Source organism: Eschscholzia californica, unplaced genomic scaffold (assembly GCF_041429995.1).
Source record: "Eschscholzia californica isolate CP2 unplaced genomic scaffold, dmEscCali1.0.p SCAF_1, whole genome shotgun sequence".
NCBI lineage: Eukaryota > Viridiplantae > Streptophyta > Magnoliopsida > Ranunculales > Papaveraceae > Eschscholzia > Eschscholzia californica.
Window position 1 is genome coordinate 59,408,214 of NW_028238198.1, and position 10,553 is coordinate 59,418,766.

The window sequence follows — 10,553 nt, forward strand, 5'->3', positions numbered from 1 at the left end:
GTGATTCTGATTGGGATAGTTTCTCCATCATCCAACCAACAATTACTTCATCAGGCTCTAGCTAGTCTCATTGTGGAGCTCTAATGGTTTAAATACCTATTTTAGGCCCTTAGAATTTCGATTCCAAAACTGTTTTATATTTTTTTGACAGTCATGCTGCTTTAGATATTGCTGCTTATCCTAACTTCCACGAATAGACAAAGTACATCAAACTCGATTGCAACTTTGTTTGTGAGAAAGTTTAAAGTGCTTTTATTTAGACAACTCACGTTCGCTTTGCTGATCATGTAGCTGACATTTTCACCAAACCCTTCGGTTTTAACTAGTTTCAACGGTTCGTTTTCAAGTTCGGTTTGACTCAAATTTCTTTCCCATATCCAACTTGAAGTGGGTATTTACATAATCGTGAGGGTTCTGTAGACATTAGCACAACCACAACTGACGATAACAGTAAGATCCAACTGAGCATAGTATGGGGTTTCCAATTTTTCATATTCCCACTTATGTAAACGATGTGTTTCTTTATTTGGTAATTGTCTCTTATGTAACACTTATACATACTCTTAAATTAAATCAATGAAGTATTCTTTTGATACTCAATTATTTTTAGTGCAAGTTCTATTATTTCACTTTTTTCAGTGTGTGCTTCAGACACATGATTGATGGCATGACTCATTGAATTAAATCTTTTTGTTTTCACTCTGAATTCATTAATTCAGAGTTTTTTAAAAACTGTGCACATTATATGAGCAAAAATCCGTCATCAAGAACGTCCCTAGAAATCCACGATTAATGGGCTTACAGGAGAACCAAGCCCATGAACCAAATGACAAATGGGCTTGACCCATTCACTTTTAGGCACCCCAGGGTGACTAGAAAATACGCGGGCATTAAACGCCTGAATAAAGAAGTCAGCCTTTTGCAAAGAGCTCGGTCGTTATTTTCTAAGCGACCCTTTTTCCCATATACCCGTTGGAGGCGTTACTGTTATTCAAGATAACGCTTGGCCAAGGAAATCATCAATATATCTGTAAGATGGGACTTAGATATCCGCATTCGTGGTGACAACTCCATGTGTTACTACATTCAAGGCGACAACTCACCACAAAGTGATAGTTGACCAAAGGAGACAGTGGACCACAAAACACTATATAAGGATGGTTCCAATTATTGACAAGGGAATTCAATTCTTCCGCAATCTACGAATACTAATATATTTCTCTCTCCTGTCGACCACTTTACTGTGGAAGGTCGACCTATATTTCTCTTTCTCCCGACGACCACTTTATCAAGGAAGAACAACCTATCTTTCTCCTTCGCGGTGACTACTTTATCAAGGAAGATGACCTATCTTTCTCACTCTTGACGACCAATGGATGCAAGCATTTTATGTCTCTCGACTATCAGAGAATTAGGCAACATACCCTGATTGTATCACCTTCTCTCTCGACGATCGTCTTTCTGAGATAACATATATAACTCTACAGCTCAATCTCTGGTTTACAATTCATATTAGGCTTACTGACCGCCTGAGTCCCTTTGGTCAGCACCACTTCGGTGTCCCGAAGATATTACGATCACGTGTGTTTCATTTTTTGTCACAGGTTAGGTCCAAGAACATCGTCGGTGCCCATAAAAATATTAACGAGTAAATGTCTAACTTCAGAGCAACGGCCCGATCTCGCTGACTTCTTAACCCGCGACTCATCCCCTCACAGTTTGGCAGTAGAAGGAGGGACCCCAAAAACTAACTATTAAGCTTATCCCGATGGCACAAGAAATGACCTACACTCCACTTTACGTAGTATCCCAGCTTGCATTGTTGACGGCTCATATGAAAGAGAACACCCAATGATTGAGAACCTTTGAACAGGAAAACGTCCTGGTCAGAGTCGAGAATTAATTGTTGAAAGAGAAAATCACAAAGTTGTCTGTGGTCCTACCATCTCGAGGACCCGTTTCAGAGCCGAACCCTGAAGAGCAAGTTGGAAGGACCTCTGAAGCAAGAGACCTGCCTAACCAACCAGTCTTTCGTTCTGCAGCTCCGGGACATTCAAACGGGACAATAGTGGGTGGCTCTTCAAGCTAACTAATCATTCAACCAGACATGGATGTCAACCAACATCCAACAATGTAGACCACGACTTCTTCTCTATCCTCTATTCTTCCTCCTTTATGTACTGTGCCTACATTACAAACTAATGGGACTTACATCCATACGCACCCGTATTCTCCTAAAGATAATATTTCAGAGCAGAACTTGGAAAAAAGTCTAGCAAAGCTAGAAGCCCTACTTACACGCATTCCTACAATTTTGACTCCATTTAAAAAGAATCGATGTCATCTTTTGCACAACTGACAGAGACCTTTGTTGAGCAGTTTGCCAGTAGCTGGCAACCTTTACAGAATACAACAAAGGAGAGGCTAACCTCTTAAAGAGTACGTGGAAAGATTCAACGGGGAAAAGGTATAAATCCCATATTGCAACACATAAACAACTGTGTATGCCTTCAGGAAAGGGCTCCTTCATGATGGAGAGTTGTACAAAGAACTGACCAAGTTTAACTGTACGACCCTTGATGACGTACTATCCAGAGCTTGGTTGGAAATAAAGTGGGAAGAAGACAAGACCCACCGAGACAAGAGAAATTCCCATGACGGCCATTCTAGCGATCGACGATCTAGGAGACCTGATCGAAGGCCAGAACACAAAGGCAACAGAGACCCACACCCGCCAAGGCGTCCAAATCCAAGAGAGAACATAAGACCTCTGGATCTTCCATCCAGACGACCTGACGAGAAGGTTCATGTTCCTCCCAGGGCAAGACTTCTAGAGTAAAACATCAATGTGTGACCCTGCGAAGCGATAAACGTAAAGAAATGTATGAGTAACATTGTGAGGTGGTCAGGGATGATAAAAACTCCAAGCGATAAAAGGGACAACTCCAATTGGTGTGAGTTGCATTCAAGTCACGAACATACCAGTAGAGATTGTATAACCTTAAGGTTAGAGGTAGCATAGTTGTTGAAAATGGGTAACCTCATGGACTTGCTTACAGACAAAGGTAAAAAACCCGACACTCAAGAAAGCACAACCAAAAGAAATAGAGGAGCTAATCTCAACAAGGACATATGATGAGACATGGAAATGTCCCATCCGAGTCTCTTAATTTAGACGAGTTAGTCTCTCTAGAGCAGTTACTCTCACGAATTACTCTCTTTTATGTTCAGGTACCTTTTTACAGAGTTACGCGTGCAAAACGGATAAAGTCGGAAAGAATACAGACTAGGGGCATTCTGGTCATTTGTTGATTCTGACTTCTTGGTCAAGATTAGTGTTCGGATGGAAAGTAGAGTCCAAGACGAGCCCGTAGGCGAAAACGGAAGTCGAATCGGAATCCGGATGAGCGAATTAGGCAAGGTCAAAGTTGAAGTCAAAGTTTGTTGACCAAATGGGTCAGTAACACATGGCACGCAGGAGGGAAGTAGATCAGACGGTCCAGATCAGTTGTGGGCTACATTCGGTCAGTAAAGGTGGGTCACAGGGTTCTCAAAGAGCGTCAGATCCGGTACACCCGAGCACAAGTTATCACCATGCAACCAACCGTGACTTGTCGAGATCCGAGAGTTTCAGCACACGTGTTTTTCATCCAACAGCAGCTAGCACAATCCGTCATGTCCTGCGAATCACTGGATCATTTGCTCCCTCCTCATCAGTACGTGAATGCTGCGATTATCTTCTCCCATCACAAATCAAAACAGAATGAGAGAAAACCGAGAGAGAGATGGAGGAGATTGGGAGATTGATTCGAATCAAAACCGAGAGAAAGATAGAGCAAGAGAGACTCGGTCTTGGGTCTATAAAAATAGAAGAGAAACTGATAAAAAGGGGAATCGGTTTCGGGAAAAGAAGAACAGTAGAGAGAGAAGTAGAGTTGAGTCTCGGCTGGAGCATCATCCTCCTCTCGAGCTCAACTACAAACAGAAATCAGAGAGAGAGTGAGAAGGATCGGTTTTTGATAGAACAGTAGGTATCATCACGGTTTTTGGGAGGAGTTTTAAAGAAAGAACAGAGAGAGAGAGAGAAAACCGAGAGCTTCATTAGTTTTAGTTTCTTTGTAATTTTTGATTTTCCTTTGTTAATCTTAACCTCTTAGTGAGAGAGAGAGAGAGATTAAGGAGAAAGAGAGAAAGTTAGAGAGAGAGACAGAGAGATTAAGGAGAAAGAGAGAAAGTTAGAGAGAGAGACAGAGAGTTATTGTAGAGCGAGAGAGAAACAGATTCTCGGTTTTTAAGAAATTGATTTGATTTTTCGTGATTTTTTGATTTCTCTTGTTGATTTATACTTCTTATTAGTTCTGTCTTTGTGAGAGAGATAGAATTAACAGAGAGAGAGAAAAAATAGAGAGAGAAAACAGAAAGTTAGAGAGAGAAAGAGAGTTAAGGAAGGTGAGAAAATAAATTTCCAGAGAGGAAAATATTTCCGGGAAGACGAGAAAATCGTTTTCCCAGAGGGTGCGTTTGGCAGATTTCCGGGAAAAACAGAAGGAAATCAATTCCTTAAGGCTCTGTTTGGCTGCAAAATCAGTAAGAAATCCAACTTTTTCTACTTTTCTCCCATCATTTATTTAGTTAAACTTCCATCTATCATCATGAGAAACTAAATATCTTATCTAGGGTTTTAGATGAAGTCATAATAATTGTTTTCTCGATAATTTATTAAAGTTTTTACCATTTTAACGATAAAATCTTCCGGGTTTTTTTAGACCGTTCATGGACTGAAACCTGAGTTATATAAAGAACTATCGAATTAGATCAACATTAAATTGTCGTTAGAATTATTAGGAAGACGGATTCGAAAACCCTAGGTTCCCTTTTCTGAATATCGACTTTATTTATTTATTTATTTTTCTTGAGTTTTATATTATAATTTTTACTTTACCACCATCAAACCAATTTTAAATCTCAATAGTTTTAAGGTTAGAATTAGTTTAACTTAGTCTCTGAGGAACGAACCGGTCTTACAGGACTTATTACTTGACGCCCGTATACTTGCGGGTGGAGACCTTTTAGGGTAACCTTTTAGGCCCATCAAGTTTTTGGCGCCGCTGCCTGGGACTTAGTTTATATTTAATCTAATTTTATTTCTATTTTTGGTAAGTTTATATTTTTGGACACTTTTACTTGCTTTTCCGTTTTTGGTGTAGAAAAAACACTAAGGAGCAAAGGAGAAGGCGCAACAGGAGAGGAGCTCAAGAAGAAGAATTTACATTTTTTGTTATTTTTTATTTTATTTGGTGAGAGAGACTTTCTAGTTTTTTTTTTTTTTTTAAAGTTTTGACCCTAAATTAGAGGGCTTAATTAAATTGTAACCGAAAACCAAAACGAAGCCTCGGGTCGGAACATTCGCGGGTCATCTACAAAGGTCATCGCCCGTCTTGAACGGGAGGTAAATTTCTTGAACACCCACGAATCTCCTGTCAGTGGGTATTGGTGTGAATTCGTGTGCCTAATTGCTTTGATCGAACTGTTAGTGTAATCATTCTAGTAAGGGCACTAACCCAGTTAAAAGATAAGAAACGGATTTCATCACCGTTCTCTTGCCCACATAGGTAACAACATTCACGAACCCAAACCTCACTTAAAAAGCTAAAATATTATTTAGACATCAGCCCCTAAGGTAACGAGCTCATAGGACCCTTCAAAAACAACTCAGGAAATTGACTTTTATCTAGGCATTCTCAGAGGAAAGTTTGTAAACAATTCTTGTCAAAAAGGCCGCCTCGAGAAGAGGAAACGTTTGCCGAAGGAAGACGGCTGTCACAACGTTCATCGTTGGTTGTCTTCCTGGAGAATTGTTTACCGACTACTCTGATCGAGTAACCTTTATAACAGTCAAAGTTCAAGTGTTGTGGAGAAGTAGGAGCTGTCTAGCTTTTTAGGTGAATCTGACAAACCCACTCATTGCTAGATTTTGTCTAGGTTGCTTGGTGGAGTCAGCCTGATTGTGTTTGCTTTCCTATAGGATCTTCGTAGGGCTTCCTCGGTTTTCGGTCTAAAAAAAAAATAAAAAAAATAATAATATTAATGAGAGATGGATAGATCGTGGTCCCAACATAATGGCAGAAGGGACGAGAGTTCTTCAAATCTACCATGGTGGTATTTAGCAAATGGTCAGAATAGTGTTAGTCATCCTAGATACAATGTGCATAATGATGGTCCTAGGGATTATTATCAACCTCAAGAAGGTTATGAACCATATTATAGATATCCTGACAGATCATCTTACATGCATTATAGTAGAGAGTCTTATGCTCCAAATGTGTCCCAACCTCAATGGGAAAACATTGAAACTAATGACTCTTACATGCATTATAACGAAGAATTTTATGCTTCACACGTATCTCAACCTCAATGGGATAACGGTGAAACCATTGATCCTTCATCTTTAGCATCACCTTCGTTGGCCGAAACTATGAGTATGTTAAAGAAGGTTCATGAAGAGTCTATGAGTGCGCTAAGGAGGATTAATGGAGAATCTTCTGCTCCACACGTGTCTCAACCTCAATGGGATAACGGTGAAAAGGTTGACTCTCCATCTTTAGCATCATCTTCGTTGGCCCAAACTGTTAGTGATCTTCAAAAGAGTACTTTCGAGTTTTGTCAGACTTTAGAAGAAAAGAATGACAATACCTATAGAACTCTACAAGAAATAACAACTAGTATTATAGAAGAAGATCACCATGAGAATGTAGAGTATGCTCCACAGTGTCCCGTGTACTATGATGACGAGGATACAATTTTAGAGGAGTACAGTTCTCCCGACAACATCGTTATTGAGACTAAAATCTCAGAAACGATGGAGCCCGATATTGAGATATCCTCTCAGTATATCGAACTTGAAATCCATTCAGACCATAATGAAGAGTTCACTAGAGTTGAAGATGATTTGAAGTCGTTTGACTCAACTGAGGATGATGAATCATGGTTGACCAATTTGCTAAATGAGAGGATTGACTCGCCTGATTTAGGCGAAGATTTAGAATTCTTTAGGGACACCGATGATAACATGATAAAAGAAATTATAGAAGGACTATCTAACTCGACTTCTAGGGATTGTGAGTCTGATAGTAGGGTTTCTCCATTGAAGGAACCCGAAGTACCTATTTTAGAGAACCCTAGTTTAAGTCCGGGTGTCATTGATAGTCCTCTAGATTGCTTTGTATTTTGTCCCTCAAAACCATGTGTAGATTTTGAAACACTCACTCCCTCTGTCGATTATCCATATGAAGACCCATTCTATCCGGTCTGTACTCTCTCTAGTGCGGTGCCAAACTTAACGACCTTATTGTCGTATAAGTTTGGGGATTGCCCTTCTTTCTTGATAGTCTCACCTACACTATCACCAAGATACGAAAATGTGAGACTATCGTTCACTGAAAACTTTGTGTTTTGGGTGGACCCACAGATATATCGATTATTGGTTTACAGTTAGTTACATTTTTGTAATCCAGTAGGTATAATCTTTTCTATTTTTCGAATCATCTGTTTCGTCTGGCTGAAGACGTTAAACTTAGCGCTTTCTGGGAGGCAACCCATGCATAGGACTTCTGAATCTGGTAACATCTTTCCCTATTCCTGTTATTTTGCATAGTCTTCAGAACATTGAGGACAATGTTCGGTTTAAGTTTGGGGATGGGGATTGAATTTTTAGTCCTTATTTCAAAAATTCAAAAGGGTTCAAATTTTTTTTATTTTGGATTAAAAACGTGAGTCTAGTTGTTTTTGCTTGTTAATAGTTATAGAGTCTAGTTGGTTGTACTATGCTTTTGCTAAGGGTTTTTCCACGAATTTCGAGTCTTGAAGTTGTCTGTGCACTAGCCATGTGAGTATTAGATAGGTGACGAGTAGACTTTTCTAAGAGAACTTAATCGATCATTAGTGGAGACTTAACCCATGTGAGATTCTGAGCCTTTCTTTTGCTTTGAGTGATCTCTTCTGAGCTAATTCTGAGTAGAATGAAGAGCTACTCAACCTCGCAGTATTCCTTAGAATTCAGTTGATCTCTTGAGTTCAAATTTTACAACCACTAGGGATGTCATCAGGAATGCAAACCTTCTCTTGTAGTCTGAGAAACTTGAAAACAGTGTCAACTAGAGGAAGATAGGAACACCATCATTATTTAGAACCCTGAGAATAAGGCATGAAGCAAAGTGAATAGAATTTTACCCGAGGAAAGAATAATGTGAAGAAAGTATGTTACGTATTTTGAGTTTTATTACCAGAGTCAGTAAAAAAAAAAAAAAAAAAAAAAAAAGAAGAAAAGAAAAAAAGTGCTTGTGTAGTTTTGTTTGAGTGTTTATCCCTTGAAGTAGTTCTTGAAGATTTGAAGACGTCGAGTTCTCATGAGTTCTAGTCAGATCCTCATTAGTGTCTATCTACCTCTAGGAAGCATTGTTAGATAGTAGATCAGGTGAGAAGAGTTGGTTAGCTTCCCCATCCTGTATTAGTGGTTGTTTCCTTCTTTGAGATCAGTCGTCCACAGAATTTTAGTCCGTCTTTTTCATGTGTTGAGTTTTCCTTCATATTCATACCAACACATAGAGTGAACCATTCTTGAGTGACTTTGATTTTTGAGTGTATGACCGTGAGGCAGTAGTCGAGGCGAAATGTATCGAGACGGTAATCGAGGTCTTGTCTTTTCAGAACCGAAATGATACTCATATTGGCTGGTCACGGGCACTTCGAGTCTTGATTACTAGTGAAGGGATTTTTAGCATTTGTATGGTTTGGTCGACTTAGATTTCATGTCTATTAACTTTCGAAAATCTACCGGTTGAACATTTTTAGTCCACATCATATTTAGACCCTTTTGCATTTTTGATCTTTGAATTTTGTGGGTATATTCACTGCAAACCCTCACGAGACAAAACTCGTCCTCTTGGGTAACCTAGAGGTTTAACGGCTTGTTGCACGTGCTAAGTGCAATCGTGTTTCCCTACGAAAGTGGTGAAATGGGTTTAGTTTTATTTTTCCGTTTTGCTCGAGGACTAGCAAAATCTAAGTTTGGGGATGTTTGATGAGACATGGAAATGTCCCATCTGAGTCTCTTAATTTAGACGAGTTAGTCTCTCTAGAGCAGTTACTCTCACGAATTACTCTCTTTTATGTTCAGGTACCTTTTTACAGAGTTACGCGTGCAAAACGGATAAAGTCGGAAAGAATACAGACTAGGGGCATTCTAGTCATTTGTTGATTCTGACTTCTTGGTCAATATTAGTGTTCGGATGGAAAGTAGAGTCCAAGACGAGCCCGTAGGCGAAAACGGAAGTCGAATCGGAATCCGGATGAGCGAATTAGGCAAGGTCAAAGTTGAAGTAAAAGTTTGTTGACCAAATGGGTCAGTAACACATGGCACGCAGGAGGGAAGTAGATCAGACGGTCCAGATCAGTTGTGGGCTACATTCGGTCAGTAAAGGTGGGTCACAGGGTTCTCAAAGAGCGTCAGATCCGGTACACCCGAGCACAAGTTATCACCATGCAACCAACCGTGACTTGTCGAGATCCGAGAGTTTCAGCACACGTGTTTTTCATCCAACAGCAGCTAGCACAATCCGTCATGTCCCGCGAATCACTGGATCATTTGCTCCCTCCTCATCAGTACGTGAATGCTGCGATTATCTTCTCCCATCTCAAATCAAAACAGAATGAGAGAAAACCGAGAGAGAGATGGAGGAGATTGGGAGATTGATTCGAATCAAAACCGAGAGAAAGATAGAGCAAAAGAGACTCGGTCTTGGGTCTATAAAAACAGAAGAGAAACTGATAAAAAGGGGAATCGGTTTCGGGAAAAGAAGAACAGTAGAGAGAGAAGTAGAGTTGAGTCTCGGCTGGAGCATCATCCTCCTCTCGAGCTCAACTACAAACAGAAATCAGAGAGAGAGTGAGAAGGATCGGTTTTTGATAGAACAGTAGGTATCATCACGGTTTTTGGGAGGAGTTTTAAAGAAAGAACAGAGAGAGAGAGAGAAAACCGAGAGCTTCATTAGTTTTAGTTTCTTTGTAATTTTTGATTTTCCTTTGTTAATCTTAACCTCTTAGTGAGAGAGAGAGAGAGATTAAGGAGAAAGAGAGAAAGTTAGAGAGAGAGACAGAGAGATTAAGGAGAAAGAGAGAAAGTTAGAGAGAGAGACAGAGAGTTATTGTAGAGCGAGAGAGAAACAGATTCTCGGTTTTTAAGAAATTGATTTGATTTTTCGTGATTTTTTTATTTCTCTTGTTGATTTATACTTCTTATTAGTTCTGTCTTTGTGAGAGAGATAGAATTAACAGAGAGAGAGAAAAAATAGAGAGAGAAAACAGAAAGTTAGAGAGAGAAAGAGAGTTAAGGAAGGTGAGAAAATAAATTTCCAGAGAGGAAAATATTTCCGGGAAGACGAGAAAATCGTTTTCCCAGGGGGTGCGTTTGGCAGATTTCCGGGAAAAACAGAAGGAAATCAATTCCTTAAGGGTCTGTTTGGTGGGAGAAGCGCAGAAAAGTAAGTTTTTTTTTT